Raw genomic sequence first — 21,298 nt, forward strand, 5'->3', positions numbered from 1 at the left:
ACATGTTTCATAAAGGGCTAATCGTAGCATACCTTTAAAAGCATTCACAGTAGGAAGTGCCTGTAGACAAAGTTTCACTTGCAGCGTATTCCATAAAAAGGGAGCATAGTGGGAGAATGCAGCTTTACCAAGCTCTGACTGCATCAAAGGAACATTTAACAGCATCCCATTTGCTGCTCGTCTGGTATTAAAAAAGCAAGTATAAAAGGACAGAAGTCTGGAGATATATAAGGGCAGCTTACCTAGCAATGACTTAAGGATAAAAATCAACATGTGTGATTGTCTTCTTTGGTACAGAGAGGACCATCCTAATGACTGATACAAAGTGCAGTGGTGGGTGTGAGAGCCTGCACCTGTTACAAAACGTATGGCAGTATGGTACGCAGAATCCAGCTTTTTAAGCAGGGAGGAAGGAGCATGCATATAGATTACATCGCCATAGTCTAATACAGGCAGAAAGGAACTCTGCACAATTCTCTTCCTGGCTTCAGACGGGAAACATTTCTTTAACCGGAAGAAAAAGCCCAGTTTAGGTCTAAGTTTTCTCAGTAGGTTCCCAATATGAACATCAAAGGCCATCTTTTCATCAATCCATATGCCCAGATATTTATAGGATGCTACTTTGTCAAGGCATGTCCCTTCCAGTGTCAGAATCGGGGGGACAGCTGTATTAGCTCGAGAGCGAGAGAAGGTCATGTACTTGGTCTTTTTTGCATTAAGGACCAGTCTTAGCCTTAGCAAGGAGTGTTGTAGTGTATTAAAAGCATCCTGTAGAAGCTCTATGGCCTGAGTTAAAGAGGAAGCCACTGTGTAAACAACTGTATCATCGGCGTATAAATGAAAACGTGCTGGGTTTATCCCATTTCCTAGTTCATTTATAAAGATGGAAAATAAGACAGGGGCCAAAATAGAACCTTGTGGAACACCTTTGTTTACAGTAAGAGCAGCTGAGGTATAATCTTCTACTGAAACACACTGAGTTCTTTCAGATAGATAGTTTTTAAACCAGCTCAGGTTTCAATCATTAAGGATGTCCCCGCGGGATTCACATTTGCAATGCTGCGCGTTGTTAAAATAACCACATAATGTGTACATCGCACCGAGCGAGCGCCACGGTATATAACGTGCATTATTTAGGACAAAGTGAATTTAGTATCAGCATTTTGGGTCTATTTTACATTTCAAAAGCCCCCTCTGGAAGAATGGAGCACAAAAACGTAATTCAGAATGGTATAATGCAGATCGTAGACTGTGGGAATAATTTCAGGAAACGGGCTGTCATTTCTTTGCGGGGGCGTGGCGATGGTTCATCCGGCTAACTTGAACTTAAACCCTGCTCTCGACCAGGCTCAAACTTTTTGATCTGTTGTCATGGTGATTTAGACAATCCAGCTTCGGGGAACAGGAAGGTCCGGCTTAAGTCAGACTTGACCGAAAGTTATCCGGCTAACTCAGTTATCCAGGTACGGGGAACGGGGCCCAGCTCAATACAACAGACCAGAGAAAGACTTTCGTCTTGTTTACATCAGGGTCCCCCATTTTCAATTCATCATATTTCATATCTAAATCATATAATATCTCATTGCTAAATATATGCAATATATAATCTAATAATCCAATAATCTAAATCTAATATATAATATAAAAATGCTAAATGCATGGGTATTTTATTTTGTCTTTAATGTTAGCTTGCAAATTCAAATACTGTCTTGGTAAGCCTCATAATGAATTGTTTGGGGAAAAAAAGAAAAACATCGTGATGCGTATCGTGTATCGCCGAAAGGTCAGAAAATATCGTGATATCATATTTAGGCCATATCGCCCAGCCCTAGCTTGAAGGCGTTCTCTTTCCATGGAAGAATGTTCGCGCTCACTAAGCGTCTGTGCTTGGAGTCGATCGCGCTCGGTTGAGGCTGCCAGGCTGGCGAGGAAGGCCTGCGCCAGCATCTTGTCCGCCTCGCTGGGGGGAGACGCTGGTTGAGGTGATCCGCTCCTGGTAGTACTCATTGGAGATCCGTTCTCCTGTGGCGAATCGAGGAGATCCATCTCCGGCGTGCTCGTCCATTCTTGTGGTGGGTCGAGTTCCATCCCTGGAGGGCTTTCTTTATCCTGGAGCTCTCCGGGGACTACTTCTTCGGTCTTGGCGGGGGGTAAAGTCATGTCAGGTCCCTCCTGGTCCCCACCGTGAGCTTGGTCAGTTACGTTAGAACCCACTAGGGTCTCTACTGGCGGGGTAGCCTGGTCGGTAGGGTCGGACATAATTTTACTATCTACTTTTTCCGCGTTTACAGTCTGTAGAAAGCTAGGTGGTATACTGGCAACGTAATCCTCTAAGTACTGAGGTGTCTGCCGTCTACGCTGCGGGCGATCTATTTTAGGAGAACCGTTTGTGGAGTGTTCATCATTGGCCATGTCAATATTAATACCACTATATTAATATTACGCTAGTTACCCTCCAGCTCGAAGGACCAATTGTAACTGAGGGGTACAATTCCCTGACTGTATTGATAAGTATGGTATCATTAAACCACTACCGTCTTATGTACATTACTACTGGCCATACAGTACACAGGTATCTTATGATGAACACTTCCCACAATGACTCGGTTCCACACAAAACTGGATTTAAGTATTTATTAGCAGCAATGATAGTACATAATATACTTTACTTTGGATGCGCTTATAAGGCAAAGGAATGTGCGTAGGCAAATCAATAACGTATGTCCATTCTCATATTACGCAGGAGATAATAATACAACCTGAATCTTAGGAATTATATCTATGGTACTCTGGTAATATAGCGGGAGATACTGGTAGGGTCCCTCCGGTCGTAAGCCAGCAAGGGGAGAGGATTTGTCGGTAGTAGAGTCTGGGTCAACGACGATAAAGAGACTCCAAGTACAGGAGACGGTGCAATAATCTCTTGATCCGCAGACAAATACAGCTGTTCTCCGTAGCATGCAGCTCAGCATGGAAGAAAGCTAGCCGGCCTCAGGCTTCTGAGAGGCGGGCTCGACGTGGCTCCTCACAGGGTAAATCCCACACAATTGTGGGTGTCGGCGATTCTCCGCTCCATCAATTACAGGACCAAAAGCAAATATAATCCAGCCGAAAAGGGCTATGCAGTCGTCGGTAGGTTATCCAGTGTACATAATCCACACGGTCCTCATCTAGGGCCCCTCGGGTGAAAGCGCCAGGGTAAGCAGCCCAGCCTGGATAAGCACTCTAGCTGGTACGAGGAAACGTTGGTGATGCTGGTCACTGTAGAACGGTAGCCGCACGATACACTATACACAAATAGACTATTACTGACTTAATAGAATCGGTCGAACTCGACGGTACAGCGTTAAACTCTGATACTTCAGTTATTAATTCGCACGCGGTCTCAATGCTCTATTTGGGGCCAAACAGGCCATACTTCACCGCACGTTGTATCGTGGGTGAGGCTTCAACTTATTGGGTAACTCTACTTCTGTATTCACCTGCGCCGTATTTATACGTTAGGTGAACAAACTAGTACCAGCTTTATTCCTGTCTCATATCCTTGCGCAGAACCGTTCATGTCCAGGCAAGCCCCCGGCGGTGACTTTGAACCAGACCTTGGAGGTATGGCAATGACGCCTGGTGGACCGCTGTCCAATAGGAGAATTAAATATTATGGTCTGTACTAGGCTAAAGGGATATTCCGTGTATATGTACAAGGAATACACAAGGGATATCAAACGATATACAAATATTATGCAATATATATCAATCAATAAATATATATATTCGGTTTAATCTGATCCTTCGTAACACACTTCCTCAGAAAAGGCAAACAATTTCATGAATACTTATTAAATATTGCCAAAATGTGTTTGTAATTTTATAACCATTTTACATTTCTGGCACAGGCTCTGTTAAATGGGTATGTATAAACAGATATAACTGAATATATTTAATTGATTAACATTACTGTGTACTCTAGTATAGTACGTTTTCACCACAGGCACAATTTCCAGGCTCTTGTGTAGTGTCTGCCCTTAGGGGCAGGGGCACAGGACACTGCACAAGAGCCTGAACATTGTGCCTGTGGTGAAAATGTGCCCTGCTCCTTACCATCGGCAGCAAACCAGCTACTACACACATCCCTACCTAATATATCTAGTGATAATAATAATAAAATAAAATATCTAAACGTATTTAATTTGTGCATAGTTAATACAGGTGTTCATAGTAAAAAAAAAAATAAAAAAAAATAAAAAAAAATAAAATGCAGTGTGGCAATAAATTCTTTTATTGTTGAACTGATTGTGAGTTCCACTGCGTGCCAGCAGGCAAGAAAACAAGTAAAAACTGATCCGTATTTGAAAATATTAGAATAGAAAACAAGTGAAAAATTATTCCTATTTGAAATATTAGGAAAGAACAAGTAAAAACGGAATCATATTTGAAATATTTACAAGTGAGAACATGTTTAAATAAAAGGGACATTTTTTTTATGTCTACATCTCTGGAAAAGCACTTTTTTTTTCATTACACACAAACATTAACATAAGGTTATGTATATAACCAAGTTCTATGAATACTGGTGACGCTCAGCATCATCTGCACTAACCTCACTTCGTGCACAACACTGAATAAAAATCCACAATGTACCTTTACATACCAGCATCCGTCTGGCCACACCCGCTACCTTCATAAGCAGGTGTGTGGTCACCTACTCGCCTCCTTCCCAGACTTTCACCACAAGGTGAGCGTCACCAGTATTCATAGAACTTGGTTATATACATAACCTTATGTTCTATATCATACTGGCTCCGCTCAGCGTCATCTGCACTACAGGAGCTGAGCGGGAGCCTGAAGCTCGACAAATGTACCCCGCTGAGGCCCCCCACAACCATCAGACCGGAGAGGACCGAGCCCCTCCGACCCTCCCTAATGGAGGATACCCTCCCTATTGGAGGACGGGAGGGAGACGGATCCGACCGTGCGAAGAGAAACTCGAGCAACTCAACGCACAGGGTGAGCAGACCGTGGCTTGACCCCACGACTACGCACACGCACAACCCGCATGCCACCAGGGAACGAACAAAAGGAACAAACCTTGTTACTGCCCCCAAAATCACGGGGTCAAGAGCAAACTCAACCCCGTGGCAAGGCCGTAGAAGCGGAGCGCGAAGGAAGACCCAGACCCACTGAGGGACTGGATCCCCCGGAAAAAGGGGGCCCGGAGAGGTCAATGACGCCAAAGCATCAAGACCTCACCAGGCGGTCACTTAGTGACACCGCCCCCCACATCGCCAGCATATTCGGACAGGGCCCCTCCAAGAGCGGGCCCTTCCCCCCACTAGTACGCCGCCTGGCACACTGACCCTGCAACACAGGCAGTCAGCATGGCCGTAACTTGAAGCACTCAAAAGGCTATACTACAACGGAAGCAGGCAGCGCACCGGGGAGATGACCCCAGAGGGGTCGATCCCTTAAACCAGGCAGCAGGCGTTTGACCCGAGCCTGGAGCACTGCGGACTAGACAGGCGTCAAAGGGGTCAACTGAAAAGAGCACCCCGGCGGAAGGGGCGTATGCTGGCATTGTTGCGCACCATGACAAAGCCTCCACCAAAAAACCCCGACCCAGAGGGGTCGAGGCAGAGAAGGCTGACACGATTGGCAGATGTCATGAACGTGCAGGGGCACACTCAACCGGGTAACCCGGGAGTTGACTCTGCTCCAACACACCAGGGAATCAACCACCTTCTTGGTACCACATCCGGTGGTTGTTCCTATAACTCCTCAAGAAAAAACTCCAAAACACACCTGCGGGTATACACTGGCTATACCGCAGTACAAGTGTTTCAGTTTTCAAAAAGGGGTTATTCCAGGCCTACGGGTTGACGAAACACAACTTCGGACCGGGCCCGGCGGCCCGGGAAGCACACAGGGATGCCAGAGGAGGTCCAGAAGACCACCCCAACAGCCCCCTCTTCGCCATGCGTGAGAGAGGAGCGAAAAGAAAGGAGAACCAGCCCCTTCATGATAGTGCCAGGTACAACATGTACCCAACAAAGGGTCTCCATAACGCCCAACCCTGTGACACCCGGGCCGACCCGGCATTTTTTCCCCCGAAAAAAGCACAAGTCCCTCAGGGTACCAGAACAGCAGATCTGCGTCCCCGGCGGACAACGGGTTAACTGACCCTAACCACGCCGACATCCCCACTCCAAGAGAGGGGGTAGGTACGCGTGTCGATCTAAAACATGAAAAGAGGGCGCCACCCAGACGGTCCCATTCGTACCGCGCTCAGTGGCCCACCCCAAGGGCGTGAGACCCCTCTACCTATGTTTTGATCTATTCCGTTAACATCCCCCAGATATGAACGAGAATTCGTCGAGACCTAGTAACAGGCGCTCGGAAGAGAAAACCTCCATCCCAGTTGCCCTATAAAAACGCCGTTTTAATAACGAGCAACCAAGGCGTACCAGCCTCATGTGTGATTCTTATCAAAAACACCCCGAGCCAGCACTATGTACGCGTCGAGACCCAAACACATCAATGGATAGTCTAACAAGACACCAGACATTGTTCCTCCAAGTCGCCTGGGAGAACGACAAGGAGCTGTCGTGCTTCATGTTCTTTCTTCTTTTTATTAAAAAAGAAAGAAACACAGACTGACATGAATCCCACGTGACACAGCTGAAGGTAATTTTTTTTTTCATTTTTACATCCCGCCACCCTCGCCACAGGGAGGAGACGGGAATCCCCAGAGAGACTTCCCATGCGAGCTGTATAGATTGAAAAGAAATATTGCAACATTGAGCTATGTAACACTTGGGTTAGGGCTCTCCGAGGAGGAGGCACTGAACCAATACACACTCAATAATCGAATTGAATCGAAAACACACACAATAGAGCAGAACTCCTTTTTGAAGTTCTACTCACCTTGACAATCTGAGGAGGAGGCTCTGAAACTCTGAGGAGGCTCCCTCACTGGGAAGGAGAGTCCGAACTCACAGAAGGCACTTCTCCCTGAGGAGGAGCGTCGTGAGGAGCTCTGACAACTCCCTGAAACAGATCCATAACATGGAACCTGAACAACTCACGGAAGTCTTACCAATAGAGACGCGCTCAGTGACGTACTCTATGGCGGGGGAATTTCCGCGGTGCACACGCCCAATTTTTCAGGGCGTGGGACCAGGAAACTAACACACATGTTCTCATCACAACTAACCAGTTCATTTTTACACATGTAAAAAACAACGCCGATTTACTATGGAGAGAGAAGCTATACCAGTGACAAGACAATTCACACACAACACGCGTCGTATCCTCAATGTATTGCAGCAACACATGTTTTGGAAACATCGTTATTACAAAACATTTAGAAGGGAAGAAAAGAAGAAGTGTTTAAAGTCCGGTCAGGACTCCTACCTTCACCCTGAGCGCAGGCCGAGAGGACTGCAACACTGGTCAACGGGACACCGAGTCGAACCCAGCATCTCCTGCATTGGTGACGAGGGTAATGTCCGCTACGCCACCCAGCTGCCGTTCTCCATGTTGACGAAGTCCTCGCTGGCATGGCACCCGGGTGTAGGGTCGACTAACATCCTCTGTCAAAGATGACGTCGTAGTCAGAGTGTTTAAGGCATGTTATAGTCATAGTAACATTCAACAGTGTAGCATTAAGCTAACAGCCGCTCTCGACTGATAGCAGCAAGCTAACGTTTCCTAGCCTAGTGAACACAACGAGCTAGCGCCGCAGCTAACAGCTGACTGGCTAACAGTAGGCCACAAACTAGCACGCAAGCTAAGCAGCTATCACCTGAACTGTACACAACGACATAACAAGCCACACTCCAGACAGGCCGCTGTCTAAGTCCCTCCCCATCCTAAGAGGGAAGAGAAAGAGAAATGTCAAACACAGTTTTCAACTGTGATTTACCAGACATACAGCGGAGCCGGCACAATTCCCATCCGGGCTGCAGCCGACTTGAGCATGGAACTCCCGATAACGAAGATCCATGCCCACTTTTCCTCGTGCCTTAGGGTGTACTTTCACATTCACGTGAAAGATGGGGCCTGCACGGGACAGAGAAGCATCCGCTTGTCCAGAGAATCCTGGGTTCAACCAGGTCTCGGTCGCGGCCCACTAGGTTGACCATCATGGGCGTCAGACCAAGAGCCGCTTAAGAAGCCGAGCAGAGGACCCCAATCCGGGGCCGGCTTTCGTAAAATGGTCAGCTAACCCCCATAGCGTTAACAGACAACTAGCGCTTGCAAGCAAAACAGTACTCACCCAACACGGAAGCAAACCGGTTTCTCACAACAGCCGGTGCCTCCCACAGTCCAGCTGTATGACCTGAGGGTCAATACCCATCCAGCCGCAGCAAGGAGGACTGCAGTTGGGGAGTATATCAGCGGTGCGAGCCCCTAATACGAAAAAAAACGGTGGAGGTCAGAATGATCATCATCTTCCAGACACTCCAGTGACGAAGACAATATCACCGTATTTTCTCGAAATAGTGAGAGATAAAATAAAGATATAATGTCAACGTATCTTCCCGTCTTCTGTTTTCCTCTCAACTTTCTTCAGCTTAACAACCTCGTCAAGTGGGGTATACAACAGGCACTTCCTTGTGGTGAAAGTGAAGAAGGAGGCGAGTAGGTGACCACACACCTGCTTATGAAGGTAGCGGATAGGGGTGTGGCCAGACGGATGCTGGTATGTAAATGTACATTGTGGATTTTTATTCAGTGCTGTGCACGAAGTGAGGTTAGTGCAGATGACGCTGAGCGGAGCCAGTATGATATAGAACAGTAGAAATCCACTATAAATCACAGGACTATTACCGATATAATACTAACAATAATGACAGCCCAGTTTTTAAATCAAAATAGATGTAGATTAAAAATATACACAAATTAATTACAATACAATACATATACTATGCTCTTGCTCGCTCTCCCCCCCCCCCACAGGACCCCCTCTTGGATAGCATCCATTATACCGTTTGACACCAAGGATTAAAAGTTCATATAATGCTTTATCCTCTCCACCACATCTGACCAGATTGCTATGCTGGCTTCATTAACACCTAGAATTCGTGCGGTAGATATCTCTAGATAAATCACATCAAGATAGGTAAGAATCCATACCCTCCGGCACATTTTATCCGGTTGAATCCAGCGTGATGCTATTAGCTTTTTGGCAGCCGTAAGACCGGACAAGATTAGCCTCTTTACATGTACAAAGTGTGATAACTGAGAGACATTATTCAGCAACAATACAGAAGGCAGTACAGGTATTGTCAGAAATAAAAATTCTGATAATAGCGTGGTTACTTCTACCCAAAATATCTTAACAGGAGGGCATTCCCAATACATATGCATAAATGTACCACTATCACCGTTTAAACATAAGGAACATCGAGAGTCTTGTTTAAGCCCCATTCGGTTCAGTCGTATAGGAGTCAGGTAAGTCCTATGAATAAAATTAAGATTAATCTGTTGATGATCCGGGTTGTGTGACGATAGCCGAACGTTTGCCCAGACTTCAGCCCAATCAAAATCTACTTCCAAGTCTGGTATATCCTTCCTCCAAACTGAGTCTAGGGGAAGGACTTCATACGAAGATGTAAGTAAGTGACGATAAAAGTCAGAGACGAAGCCTCTCGATGTCTCCTTTTCATAAAATAATTTGTGATATCTGTGGTGCTCAAGTGGTATCTTTAATGGGACTCCATGAGCCTTCAAAGTTGCTAATAACTGTAGATAGAAATAATATGTGGAGCTGGTGAGGTTAAATTTGTTATATATATCTTGATAGCTACAGAAACCCCGGTCATTGAAGATATCTCCCAAAGTATGTATGCCCTTCTTTTCCCATTTGGGAAATCTGATAGGTCGTTGTGCAATAAGGAGTGCATTGTTATTAAATATGGGAGAATGGCTATGCCATTTATGTAGGTTAGTAAATCTTTTCTGTGTGTCACGCCATATCCGGATCACATGTGTAATAAGAGGGCCAAATTTCAAGTTGCATTGCTTAATTGATAAGTTGGTGTATACTACATCCTGCAGTCTCTGTGGTGCCACTATGTTTTCTTCTAATGTTCTCCAGGATACAGATGCTTGAGAATCAAACCAGGTGATCAGTGGTCTTAAAGCCTGCAGATGGTGACCGGAAACAAGATGGCGCCACCCACGGCTGCCTTGGCGCTACAGTGCATTTTGTTTGTTCAGTGTTGTATCTGTGTCCTGTCTAACGTCCTACACCAAAGAAGAACCTCTGCACATCGGGTGTTCAAACCCATCGGACACTTTCCCAACACTACTCACCCGTTCCACGGATTTATTGGATATACTGGTCAGGGGGACCGCGTTCTTCGCCAGTGCTGTGCGCTGGATCAGACGGCAACAGGGAAGGAGAGGTGGCTGTCTGGTTCGCCTCCGGGGGCGGGGCTCGCGGCCACCACTTCCCGGTATATTCCTCGGAAACGTGAACTCTATTCCAAATAAAATGGACGAACTCCGGTGGCTGGTTGCGGGAAACAAGGACTTCCACTCCACAGCTGTCTTTGCGTTCGTGGAGACCCATCTGAAGCCATCAGTCCCAGACGGGGCTGTACAGCTTGAGGGTTTTCTGCGTTTCGTGACGACAGGGACTTCGAGGCGGTGGGTAAGTCGCGCGGAGGTGGTCTTATGTTTTTTATTAACAATCGCTGGTGTTCCGATGTGACAGTGATTCACCAACACTGTTCCTCTGCTATCGAATCCCTCTTCATCCGCTGTCGTTTATTCTATTCCCCTGTGAGTTCAACTCTTACATTCTCGTCTGTGTTTACATTCCTCCTGACGCTGACGTCACCGCAGCGGTAGACACACTAGCCAAACAGCTGACGAAATGTTGAACGTAACCACCCGGACAGTTTTGTTGTTGTATTAGGGGATTTTAACCAGGCTCATCTGAGCCGGTCTCTCCCCAAATACAGGCAGCAAGTCACTTTCCCAACTCGGGGAGTGAACACTCTGGATCACTGCTACTGTACTATTCCCCCGTGCTGCACTGGGCAACAGTGATCATCATCTCATCCACCTGATCCCTCGCTACAGGCAGAGATTAAAACAATCAAAACCTGTAGTGCGGAGCTTCAGAGTGTGGTCCAGTGAGGCATGCAAGTGTCTCCGCGCCTGGCTGGAGAGGGCAGGCTGTGACCAGGACTTTGTTGAGTGGGCGGGGCCTGAGGCTGGAAACAACCTGGATGACTACACAGACACTGTGACATTCTTCATCAGCCTCGGCGAGGAGGTGTGTGTCCCCCTCCGCACTAGAAGATCTACAACAACAACAAGCCCTGGTTTTCAGCCCAACTCAGGCGGCTGAGGTCGGAGAAGGAGGTGGCCAGGCTCAGTGGTGATGCTCATCGGTTCAGGCAGGCCAAGTACAAATTCGCCAAAGAGGTGAGGGAGGCGAAACTTCGCTTCTCAGAGAAACTGCGGCAGCAGCTCTCTGAGGGGAATTCCTCCTCCGTTTGGAAAGGCCTCAAGACCATTACAAACTATAAGCCGAAGTCACCACAGGCGCCTGATAACCTCCCCCTGGCGAACAAGCTAAACACATTTTACTGTAGGTTTGAGAAAGAGGTTCCCCCCCGCCCTCTTCCTTCACCCACTCGGTCACAACCTCCATCTCCCCACCCCAGTGGGCCCCCCCCTCCCCTCTCTCTGTCAGTGTGAGAGAGGTGAAACGGCTGTTTTCTAGTCAGAATCCCCGGAAGGCGGCCGGCCCGGACTCTGTCTCCCCCTCTGCCCTGAAGCACTGTGCTGACCAGCTCGCACCGGTGTTTACCACCATTTTTAATGCATCGCTGGAGCTGTGTCACGTCCCAGCATGCTTCAAGGCCTCAACCATCATCCCCGTCCCCAAGAAGGCCAAGGTCATGGGCCTTAATGACTACAGACCTGTCACCCTGACCTCTGTGGTCATGAAGGTCCTGGAGCGCTTTGTCCTGGCCCACCTGAAGCTCATTACTGATCCTGTGCTGGACCCGCTGCAGTTCGCGTACAGAGCCAACAGATCCACAGAGGATGCTGTGAACATGGCTCTGCACTACGCTGGAACATCTGGACTATGCGGGCAACTATGTCAGGATATTGTATGTGGACTTCAGCTCGGCCTTTAACACCATCCTTCCACCCATCCTGGAGCACCAGCTATCCCTGCTGCAGGTGCCGGCCTCCACTCGCAGGTGGATTACGGACTTCCTGTCCAACAGGTCTCAGCGGGTGAGGCTGGGGAAGAGCATTTCCAGCTCTAGGTCCACCAGCACCGGTTCCCCGCAGGGCTGCGCCCTGTCCCCACTACTGTTCTCCCTGTACACCAACAGCTGTGCCTCTCTACACCCCTCGGTCAAACTCTTGAAATTCGCTGACGACACCACCCTGGTGGGTCTCATCTCCAGGGGGGACGAGTCGGCCTATAGGAGGGAGATTGAGAGGCTGCAGAGCTGGTGCAGCTGCAACAACCTGGAGCTCAATGCTCAAAAGACAGTGGAGATGGTAGTGGACTACAGGATTCCTCGGCATGACCATCTCCCGGGATTTGAAGTGGGAGCTCAACATCACGGGCCTGTTCAAGAAGGCCCAGGGGAGGATGTTCTTCCTCCGGCAGTTAAACAAATATAAACTGCAGAGGACCATGATGGCCCAATTCTACACGGCCATCATTGAGTCCATCCTTACCCACTCCATCATCTCCTGGTTCCCCGCTGCAGCAGCAAAAGATCTCGCCAAGCTGCAGCGGGTGATTCACTCCGCGGAGAGGGTGATCGGCTGTCCCCTGCCCTCCCTCAGGTCCCTGCACGACTCCAGGGCGCTGAAGAGGGCGAGGAAGATCATGGCCGACCCATCCCACCCCGGTCACAGCCTCTTCACCCTGCTCCCCTCTGGGAGAAGGCTGAGGTTCCCAAAGGCTGTGAAAGCTCGTCACAGACTGAGCTTCTTCCTCAGCCGCCAGGCTGATTAATGCCTCAGGTCCCCCCCCCCCCCCCCCCCCCCCCCCCCCCCTCTGCCCCAAGTGACACTGGCACAATGACACTGACTGCACTGCACTAGTCCGTACTGGAACTCTGCACTCTTCACTTTATATATATATATGTATTTTATTGATTAATCCTCCACTGCACTGTTTCGTTTCTTGTCATGTGTCTGTGTTGGTGTTGTTTACTGTGAAAAAAGAAAAGAAAATGCATACACTGTATTTCTGCAACAATTACCAATGTGTTTTTACACAAATGGCTCAATAAAGGAATCTGAATCTGAATCTAAAGAGTACGCTTTAAAATAGTGGTAGAAGTCTGGAAATGCTAAACCTCCGTCGGCTTTGTTTCTCTGTGCGGTGGCTCTTTTAATTCGTGGAGGTTTGTTGTTCCAAATAAATGTATATGCGGCAGAGTGTAATTTTTTCCAGTAACCAGCAGGGGGGGTGGGGGGGGGGGGGGGGGGGTAACGGTAGCATTGAGCTGAAGAAGTTGATTCTGGGTAAAACATCCATCTTAACTATTGATACTCAGGCCTGTACTGAGTTTTTAAGTTTTGACCACCTGTCAAAGTCATTTGTGATCCTATCTTGGATTCCTGTATAATTATACTTCACTGTTTGGCATATAGTGGGGAATATTTCAACTCCAAGACATCTAAAGTGTTCTACCATTTGTATATTTCTGGAAGGAAGGTAGCCTTCGCAGTGACATTAAGTGGAAGAAAGGCCGATTTTGGCCAGTTTATCCGAAATCCCGATAGATTGCCAAAATCATCTATCAGCTTGAGAAGATGAGGCAGTGAGGTGGTAGGGTTTTGCATGAACAATATTACATCGTCCGCATATAAACTAATATGATGCTGTGTGCCCCTAATTGAGATCGGCTCTATGGATTGGGATTGTCTTATATACTGTGCTAAAGGTTCTAAGGATAGAGCAAATAGTCCGGGACTAAGAGGACAACCTTGTCTGGACGAGCGCAAAACAGGAAAGAGAGGGGAGGTGAATTTACCTGTTATAACCATGGCCGATGGCTCTGTGTATAGTACTTTTATCATATTAATGAATCTTACTCCTAACCCCATCCTTCCGAGTACTGCCCATAAATAAGACCATTCCAACCTATCAAAGGCCTTCATCGCATCCAAGGATAATATAGCTGTAGGAGGCACGGCATCCTTGCTGGCGTCTATCACATGTAGTAACCGTCTAATATTATCCGTGATCAGGCGGCCTCTTATGAAGCCTGTCTGATCAGGATGAACTAAAGATGTCATATGCTTTTGAAGTCTGATGGCTAGTACCTTAGCATACAGCTTGAGATCGGTTCCGAGGAGGCTTAAGGGTCTATAACTACCACATTCGGTGGGGTCTGTCTTTTTTAAGGAGGACAGATATGAGTGCCATATTGACGTCCCTGGGGAAGTTCCCCTCTTTGATTGAGTATAAAATCATATCAAGTAATAGGGGTCCAATTACATCCCAACATGAGAGGTACAGTTCTGGTGGGATACCATCCCATCCAGGAGCCTTACCACTTTGCAATTAAGATATAGCCTCCCTAAGTTCCTCTAGTGCAGTGGTCACCAACCCGTCGATCGTGATCGATCTTTGAGACCTTCCCTGTAGATCTTTCCCTGAAAAAAAAAGATCTTTCCCTGAGAGTCCACATTGCAGTTCTACTTTTGTTTTGATGTGAAAAGTGATGCTGCATAAGATTACTGCACTTAGCACTGACTGAGAAAGTACATATTACAGTTCTACTTTGACAAACATATTTTCTAATGTTAATAATATGAGAGTCCACATTACAGTTCTACTTTTGTTTTGATGTGAAAAGTGATGCTGCATAAGAGGACTGCACTTAGCACTGACTGAGAAAGTACATATTACAGTTCTACTTTATAAAATGCTAATTGTAAATGTTTGGCAATGTTAATAGGAGAAGGTCCACATTACAGTTCTACTTTTGTTTTGATGTGAAAAGTGATGCTGCATAAGATGACTGCACTTAGCACTGACTGAGAAAGTACACCTTACAGTTCTACTTTATAAAATGCTAATTGTAAATATGTTTGTCAATATTAATAATATGAGAAAGTCCACATTACAGTTCTACTTTTGTTTTGATGTGAAAAGTGATGCTGTCTTTTTCTTTCAACGCTTCAATAGGTAGATCTTGCTTTCACCAAAAAAAAAGTTATCTTGGGCTTAAAAAGGTTTGGTGACCACTGCTCTGAGAGTTTAGGTAGGTTAATTTGATCAAGAAATGTATCCATTTTATTATGATCGAAAACCACTTCTGATTTGTACAAGTTGGAGTAAAACTCTCTGAAAGTCTTGTTGATTTTTTTGGGGTCTGTAACAAGCTCTTGTTGGTCCTTAATAGTAGGGATATCAGCAAATTGTGCATTGGATCGTATCTTCATAGCTAGTAGGTGACTTGGTTTAGAGCCATGAAAGTAATAATGTTGTCTTGTACTGCCTATTTGAAATTCAGATTGTTGTCTTAAAATGGAGTTAATCTCTTTTTTTAACACATTAATTTGAGACTCCAATTGACCCGAGTAGTTGCGTTGTAAAGAAGAGAATAACGACGAGTGAAGCGTTTCCAGCTCTACCAATTTGGAATGCCGTTTCTTACGGAGGATGGAGGCAAAGACCGTAGTGTTGTCCTTGATAAAACTCTTTACCGAAATCCATAACATTCTGGGGTCCTGTGCCGAATCCGCATTAGTCGCCAGGAATTTATCTAGTTTATCTTTGAGTTGTAGAATGTATTCAGTGTTTTTCAGCAGTGTCGAGTTAAAGCGCCATCTTGGGGCTCGGGATGTCAGTCTACCAAATGAGCCCTTCAGGAGTAAATATCTGTGATCTGATAGTGCACTGGGTTCCAATTCCACGTCAAATCTATCAAATAGTCTAGGGGATACAAAAACATAATCTATTCTGGAAAATGACTTGTGTCTTGCTGAGAAAAAAGAGTACTCTCGGGCCGTTGGGTTGAGTCATTTACACCTGTATTCTTGGCCCAATCCTTTAGTGCATTAGATGCCTGTTTCTGATCATTGGAAGTGGTGGGATTAGATTTATCAATCGAGGGATCCCAAATGGCATTAAAATCTGCACCAATTATAAATGAATACTCAGGTAGATCCAGCATTGCACTAGTGAGTGTTGCGTAGAAGTTGGCGTCGTAAAGGTTAGGGGCATAAGCCGCTACCAACGCAATTTTCCTGTTACTGTATTCTATCTTAGCAATGGTTACTCGGCCGTCTGCATCAGACCATACGTCCAACAATTTAATATTCAACTTCCGTTTCACGACTATAGCTACCCCATGGGATCTGGTTCCAAAAGATGAGTAGCTAATGTTATGATATATTTTGTCCGCCAGCTTTACATTTTCAGCCACTAAAAGGTGCGTTTCGCTTAAAAGAGCCACATCAACCTGTTTGCTTTTCATCAATGTAAGCACGCTTTTGCGTTTATGTTGCTTGTTTAGTCCCCTAGTATTCCAAATCAATATATTCAAACTAGCCATAATCTAAACATGTTGCCGTATTCTTGTGTGCAATTCGTCTGGAGTAGCGATTCACAATAGATATATATCCAATTATTGAGGACCTGTTGAGAGCCGAGCTTGAGCAAGATAACAAACATATAGAACACCCATACATATAATCCCCTCTTCTCCTATCCCTCCCTCCCGTACACGACCAGTCTGCCCAGACCGAGCGCTTCATCCTTAACTTTCCTATGCATGCCATAGGATCTAACATTCTCAAATCTACCATTAATAGAATGTCAACTGTGGCTTGGCCACTCTCCCGCTAAATAAAAGAGGAGATATGAAAATAAAAATATGCCTCAAATATCATACTATATTCACTTAAACTTTGTACGAACTTGTGTAAGTTAAAACAACCCGAAGAATAATAGAGAGGTATTGAACTAAATTAGAGAACCTCAAAGAGTAGAGAACATTTACTTAAATCTTGAAAGAGCTTTGCTAAGTTTAAACACCTAGATAATATAAAGTGGAAAACTAGTGGAACTATTTCCAAATAGTAAAAAGAAGTTTTTAAATACGTATATGCAGTTCTTCCCCCTAGCCAGGGGTGGGCGATGTTCCGTTGTGAAGACTGTTGTTCATCCGGAGGTGTAAACGACCCTCCAGGTAGCGTCATTCGGTTTGTGTGTGATAGGGAACCTTTATTTTGAAGCACCGCCAAACCGTAAGTAGCTAACCGGAAGCAGATACCGCGAGCATGAGCTCAGCTTGACGGATAAAACGAAAGTTAGGTTACAGTTAAAAGGAAAGAGAAATCTCCGTGGATATCTTCGTTATTCTTTTGTTATTTGGAAATGGTTTACAAGGTAACTGCTGTGCACTTTCTATGGTTTTAATATTGGTTTGAATTCACTTTTGTTTGTGTTTTGACAACCTAAAGTTATTCCTGCTACTGTGAAAATATGTTGTTTTCTAGCTAGTTTGGTCTTTGCAAATTGCTAGCTTGCCTACACATTTAATAAGGTCCATAGTACCAGCATTTTAAGAGTTTTTGTTTGCTTATAGATCCGGAAAGAAGACTTTCATGTGGTTTATGGTTAAGCCCCCTGTTGGAGAGAGAGGACAAGGTACTGGGATGTCAATTTGTCCTATTTATTGATATGGGCTGTTTATTTTATATTTGTATTCATTAATGTATTGGCTATGTCACTGTTATTGGAAGCCATTTGTGTCAAGTGTTATGTTAGCTTATTGAACAATGTGAATGTGGCACTAATGTATATCTATATATATATATATATATATATATATATATATATATATATATATATATATATATATATATATATATATATATAATGTGTATATATCTGAGTATCTTTTCTTTGTCTTTCTTTGTCTTTTCACTTCAGCTCTTACGTTGTGAAATGAAAATAAACATTCATGAAACACCAGTAAAGGAGTCCATCCATCACTCTCCCAGGGATGCTACAGGAGGTATTCTAAGCAGTGTGTATAGCACTGTTACGACCCCTGTGAGTCTAAGGGTAAAAATCTGTTGTCTGGAAAGCCATCCACCAATCGGTGCTGTGTTGCTATAGTGGAAGGGCAGGCCTGGCAGGGACCAATGGTGAAGGGAACAATGGCTGGAGGGAGGAAACAAAATGGAGAACACACACACATGGAGACACACACTGGGGAATATATACATTGGGATGTAACACCCCCATACATAAGACAAAAACATGTTTGACACCTAACACCAATTAAACAACAGTGCATGGCTGACAGATCCAGTGAGAGAACAAAGACAGGTCCTGAGAGCAGCTGAAAGGAAGTATAGAAAGTCACGCCTCACTGCTGACATCGACACATATCACAACCTCTTGTTAACATTCTCCAAAACCATTACTAATGCCAAAGCTTCTTTCTTTCACCATAGGATCGAGGCCTCTGCCAAGAATCTTCGCAAACTGCATGCTACCATGTCCTCCCTCCTCACTCCCCCCCCACCCCCCCCCTCCATCATCTTTCTCTGCTGAAGACTTTGCGATCTTCTTTGAGGAAAAAGTGGAGAACATCCGCAGCTCCTTCTCCCAACCCCCACCCATTCCAAATGCTGAATCGAGAACCTCATCCTTCACTCTGTCATCTTTCTCTCCCATTACAGAAGCCGAGACCCTGACACTGGTAACGTCGAACCGTCCGACTACATGCCAGCTGGACCGGCTACCTTCCCCACTCCTCCAGACCATAGCACCAGACATCCTCCCATTCCTAACTGCAACCATCAACTCCTCACTCAACTCGGGGGTGGTCCCCACCTCCCTAAAACAAGCCAGAGTCACGCCCCTCATAAAAAAACCATCCCTGAACCCTACCGTCATAGGCAACTACCGTCCTGTCTCTCTTCTCTCCTTCCTTTCTAAAACACTTGAACGTGCTGTATCCAACCAACTTACTGCTTATCTCTTACAGAATGACCTCCTAGACCCTAATCAGTCAGGCTTCAGAACTGGTCACTCCACAGAGACAGCCCTCATTGCGGTCACAGAGGCACTTCACTTAGCAAAAGCGAAAGGCCTCTCCTCTGTCCTGATTCTCCTAGATCTATCTGCAGCCTTCGACACAGTCAACCACCAGATCCTCCTCGCGGCCCTCGCAGGAATGGGAGTGGCTGGCTCTGCGCTGACATGGTTGTCATCATACCTCAATGACCGCTCCTACCAAGTGTCATGGAGAGGGACCCTGTCGGCCACCCGCCCCCTGCGGACGGGTGTCCCCCAGGGCTCGGTTTTAGGACCCCTTCTCTTCTCCCTCTACACTAAATCACTGGGTAACATTATCACGTCTCATGGCTTCTCCTACCACTGTTATGCCGACGATACTCAACTCTTCCTCTCCTTCCCTCCCTCAGATATCCACATTTCTGAACGGATCTCGGCCTGTCTGTCCGACATCTCCGCCTGGATGACGACCAACCACCTCAAACTGAACCTAAGCAAAACAGAATTGCTCCACCTGCCGGCCAAATCCTCCCCCCTGACCGACCTTTCCATCACAGTCGAGAATGCAGCTGTGACCGCGTCCCCGACCGCCAAGAACCTTGGTGTTGTCCTCGACGACCATTTGAACTTCTCTGCTCACATCGCAGCGACAACCAGAACCTGCCGATTCCTCCTGAGCAACGTCAGAAGGATCCGCCCCTTCCTGACAAAAGAATCCACCCAACTCCTCGTCCAATCAACAGTCATCTCCCGCCTCGACTACTGCAACGCACTGCTCGCTGGCCTCCCGGCCACTGCCACTAAGCCTCTTCAACTCATTCAGAACGCAGCGGCCCGCCTGATCTCAAACCTACCGAAGTCGGCCCATGTCACCCCACTTCTTAGGGACCTGCACTGGCTCCCCATTGCTGCACGAATCCGCTTCAAGGCCCTCGACCTAGCATACCGTGCGGCAAAGGGAACTGCTCCCGCCTACCTCCGGTCAATGGTCTCTAACTACACACCCTCAAGACCCCTACGCTCTGCTTCTTCTGGCCGCCTCAGACCTACTCCTATCCAAGCTCCGGGAGGGTCATCAAAGAGAAGTCGCCTATTCTCAGTCCTTGCCCCACAATGGTGGAATGAACTACCCACCCCAGTTAGGACAGCCGAAACACGTCCAATCTTTCGCCGTCGACTAAAGACGCACTTCTTCAACCATTATCTGAATAAAAAAAAAAAAAAAAAAAAATCTAACCCTAACTAACCATACTGTCATGCACTTGTCCTAATAAACTAACCTACACTGTAGCACTCAACACTTTGACGAACATTGTTACTCAGCTGATAGAGTTGTGCCCTTCCTGATGGCTTGTCGTACAGAACTTGTAAGTCGCTTTGGATAAAAGCGTCAGCTAAATGACTAAATGTAAATGTAAATGTAAACATGTTTTTTTTCTTCTTCTTTTTTAACAACGAGATAACATCCCCGAGATAACATGTACTCCAAAACAAAGAGCTATGAAAAAACTAGCAGTTGGTACAACCACACGGGTCAACAATGACAGAACGAGTTGACGGCAAGAGAGACTGAGTCGACAGCAACATAAAACGAGTCCACAGCAACATAGACCGAGTAGACAGCAAAATAGATTTAACTCCGAGATAGAGCATCCGCCAACACATTCTCAAACCCCTTCTTATGCTTTATGCTGAGGTTATAATTCTGCACTATGAGCGCCCAACGCATGAGGCGCTGATTGTGGTTGTACATCCGCGACAGAAAAACCAATGGGTTGTGGTCGGTGTATACTACCACTGGTAATACGCTCGAACCGACATACACCTCAAAATGTTGCAACGCATACAACATAGCCAAAGTCTCCTTTTCAATAGTGGAATAGTTTAGTTGATGTTTGTTAAATTTCCGGGAGAAATAACAAACCGGGTGACTGACACCATCGTGATCTTCCTGTAATAACACCCCTCCAGCTCCCACCCCGCTGGCATCCACCTCCAGCTGGAACGGCAGGGAGAAATCTGGAGCAGAGAGAACAGGGGAACTGCATAAAAGAGCTTTAACACCATCAAATGCATTTTGACAATCAGCTGTCCAAATGAATGGTTTGGACGGGCTACACAGGCTAGTGAGAGAAGTGACGACAGAAGAAAAGTTCCGGCAAAAACCACGGTAATACCCAGCCATCCCAAGGAATCTACGCAATTCCCGCCTAGTAGTAGGCACTGGAAAAGTTGTGATTGCAGATATTTTTGCATCCACCG

This window comes from Notolepis coatsorum (genome assembly GCF_963971535.1).
Source record: "Notolepis coatsorum genome assembly, chromosome: 3".
Lineage (NCBI taxonomy): Eukaryota > Metazoa > Chordata > Actinopteri > Aulopiformes > Paralepididae > Notolepis > Notolepis coatsorum.